Source organism: Macrotis lagotis, chromosome 6, assembly GCF_037893015.1.
Source record: "Macrotis lagotis isolate mMagLag1 chromosome 6, bilby.v1.9.chrom.fasta, whole genome shotgun sequence".
Classification (NCBI taxonomy): domain Eukaryota; kingdom Metazoa; phylum Chordata; class Mammalia; order Peramelemorphia; family Peramelidae; genus Macrotis; species Macrotis lagotis.
Genome location: NC_133663.1, coordinates 101,339,634 through 101,343,772, shown reverse-complemented (window position 1 = coordinate 101,343,772; position 4,139 = coordinate 101,339,634).

The window sequence follows — 4,139 nt, the reverse complement described above, 5'->3', positions numbered from 1 at the left end:
AACGGGTAATACATTTACTATTATGCACATAGTGCGTATTTACTCAACCAGCCACTCACAATAATGATTTCAAACATAACCTTGTACTTAACAAAAAGACTAAATAAATTAATAGATGACACTTAAAATGCCATAACTCCTCAAATTTCCTCTTCCAAAACAAGGGTCCTTTTAAACCATCTTTTAAATTTCTAAATGCTAATAAGATTTCTGATATTTTAAAAAAGTTCCCTCTTCAGTCACAAAACACTCTGTTATTCTAATTTGTTTAAGCTAATGTATAATTTATAATGAATGCATCATAATTCATATATAAACGGTGATCATATTTTCCCACTAATTGCATCAATATCTGTGGTGAAGCATGAAGACTGGCAAGGAAGACCAGGCAGATAGGGAAAAAACAACTTCAACAATAGCAATATATGGATAAGGTCACTCATAGCTCAGAATTGAAAGTTTCATTCTTATGAGTCCATTCTGGAATATAGATCACACAAAAATATTTCTATGCTCACTTCTCAATTTTTCAATACTTGTTTTTCAGTTAAGATAAATTATTTTTTCTACTCTAAAATAGACTTTAGAAACTCAATTTACCATTACCATTAAAAAGTTTTTAGCAATTGTTACTTATTAATGTTAACAGCTATATTTTAAGAAAATCAGTTGCTATTTACTATTCTTCTTTGTCAAATTAGTTTTAACTATAATATAGGTAATAGTTCTTTGTATTTTTACATTAAATACGAATATTTTATACGGAAAAAAAATCTTTACTTTTTCTTCGCTTCATATCACTAAATTTCTTCAAATGAAAGTAACCTTAAAGCGAAGGTATCCCTAGTGCCTGGCACTCCTTCCTTACTGACATGAAACTTTGAGAAGGCTTTTATTTTCACAAGTTTCATCAACTGAAGCACTACTTTCTTTGCAAAGCCTATTTCAATCTTCATACTTTCTAGACTTTTCCTCTATAAAACTTTACATGTATGTATGTATGTATTTATATACATAAATATACTCTATATTGTTCTTATTTATAATGATTATTTATATGTAGGTTCTTCCCTATTAAAATAGAAGCTGTTTAATGGGCTCCTGAAAATTCAAACTGGTTCTAACTTCCCATTTAAACTGCCATCAACTTGTATTTTTTCAGTTGTGAATTTTCTTGAGATTTATTTTTATTCATAGCAATGTTATTATTCTCCTCAAAAGTGAACATATCTATTTATGTTTCTAATGACCAGAAATACAACTGAAGGTATAGAAAAGCAGAAAAGATATTGTGGGAGAAAGATTAATTTTGATATACTATTCCCCCAAAATATTATATATATAATATATATATGTATATGTATATATGTGTGTGTGCAAAAACCCAGAAATATTAGTGAATTACTTCAAAATTCCTTGGGTTCTTTCCTCAATGATTACATTTATGACTTTATAATTTTTACAGGCAATCTGTATAAAATATTACCCTCTAGATAGTTCTGCCTTGCCAAAAGAACATCATTATAATTTTTTGGTCAAAGCTCTTTGCAAAAGTTGCTCATTAATCTTCCTTACAACATTCCTCTGAATTATATGGTCAATATTCTGCTCACTTCTCTTCAGCATGAAGAAACATTTTCACCTAGCTTTGAAAAGAGAAGAAAGATAACAGTCTATGAACCTCCATTCTCTGATTATTTCTTCTTTCATCTCACACTATACTTGTTTCTTCATATTTTTAAACAGTGAAGCAGAAACCTTTAGTTAGTCTTCACTGAAAAGAATGAGAAGCATATAGTTGAAAGTTACATTCAACTTTCTTTCTTACCTATTTACCTATTTAGGAAATTATATTTATGACTGGAATTATCTTTTTATATTCCTTTCCTTTTTATTCAGTGATAGACTTGATCCTAGCATCAAAGAAGGTCAAATTAGTAAGATTTGCCCTCAGATTTTAATTTAATAACTGTTTTTACTTCCATACTCAGGTTAGGTGATTCAACTGTAATAATCATTTTAGAAAAAGTCAAATACAAAAGTCCTATGATTAGATTTCACATTGATGGATAAATGGATGATTATTTATTAAATAACTACTATAACATGGAAACATAATTCTAAAAGTAAAAGATATAAGGTTTTCCCCTCCAATTCTTAAGGTATTCACATTCTAAGAGAGTAGACAACCTAATTAATGTTCAAGCAATTATTTAGATGCGAATATATGAAGTTTGAAATGAAATAGTCTGATAAGAAGTAATTTTAGGAGAAGAATACAAGCTTTTTAATTTAATCTAAAGGGTGCGTGGAGAACAAAATAAAGAGCAAGTTTGCTATAAATCTGTGTGCATTTATGTATATAAATGTATATTTGTTAACAAAGCGAACTGCTATGGCTAGTCATTTCTGCCAATAGCTGAATTTCCAAACATCTGCAAGTAAAGTATGGTATACTTATTTTTTTTTAATTTGAAATATATGTGTGAAGTAGATAATATTATAAATTATTTTTAACAAATTTGGAAATTACGATTCAAAGAGAGTATTTCTCAAGTGATTTATCCCAAGTAGTTGACTAGTAATGACAAGCAGATAGATTGGAATTTAAGTTTTCTTAATTTCAAATATAGCTTGAATTTCTATCAATTCGTTTTAGTTATATGGATTTTCAAGCCCTTGAATGAATTTAAGTTAGATATAAATTGTAAGTTTAAGATAAGATTCTCAGATTTCACACCTAGACTCAAATGTCCATTAGCCTATGATTCAGCTTAGCCTAGGTGTGCTGAAGACATGTCCATATCTGCAGTTATTATTTTCCCCAAACGCTCCTCTTTTCAAAACTATTACTCTCTAGAGTAGCCCCATCTTCCCATTCACTCAGTATAAAACCCTAAGTGTCATCCTCTATGACTAACCACATATCAATATATCACTAAGTCATATTTTATTTTCCAACTTCTCTTGCACATGCCCATTTCTCTCCACAGACTTTGTTATTACCAAGTTTCAGTTACCTAAGTATTTCATGCCCATTACTAAAAAGCAACTACACGATTTCAAATACATTAAATTAAAAAGCATTTGCACAGACAAAACCACTATAAGCAAGATCAAAAGAAATGTAGTAAATTGGGAAACTATTTTTGCAACTAGTGTTTCTGACAGAGGATTCATTTTTTTTTTTGCAAGGCAATGGGGTTAAGTGGCTTGCCCAAGGCCACACAGCTAGATAGTTATTAAGTGTCTGAGACTGGATTTGAACTCAAGTGCTCCTGACTCCAGGGCCTGTGCTCTAGCCACTGTGCCACCTAGCTGCCCCCAGAGGATTCATTTCTAAAATATACAGAGAACTGAATCAAATTTTCAAAGAAACAAGCCATTCCCCAATTGAGAAATGGTAAAAGGGTATGCAAAGGCAATTTACAGATGAAAAAATCAAAGCAATCCATAGTCATATGAAAATTGCTCCCAGTCATTACTATTAGAGAAATACAAATTAAGGTGTCTTTGAGTTATCACCTTACACTTCTCAGACTGGCCAATGTGACCAGAAAGGACAATGATTAATATTGGAAAGGATATGGGAAATCTGGGTCACTAATACATTGTTGGTGGAGCTGTGAACTCCTCCAACCATTATGGATAGCAGTTTGAGATTATGAAGAAAGGGCAACAAAATGTGCATGCCCTTTGACCCAGCAATACCAGTATTGGGTCTATATACTGAAGAGAGGATAAAAAGGGTAAAACATCACTTGTACAAAATATTCATGGCAGTCCTGTTTGTGGTGGCAAAAAAAATTGGAAATTAAGTGAATGTCCTTCAATTGGGGAATGGCTTTACAAACTGTGGAATGTGTATGTCATGGAACACTATTGTTCTATTAGAAACCAGGAAGGATGGGAATTCAGGGAGGCCTAGAAAGATTTGCATGAAGTGAGATGAGCAGAATAGAAAAATATTGTACACCATAACAGCAACATGAGGGTTATGATCAACCCTGATGGACTTAGTCATTCCGTCAGTGCAGCAACCAAAGACAATTTTGAGCTATCTGCAATGGTGAATACCATCTGTATCCAGAGAAAGAATTATGAACTTTGAACAAAAATCAAAGATTATTGCAATGAAA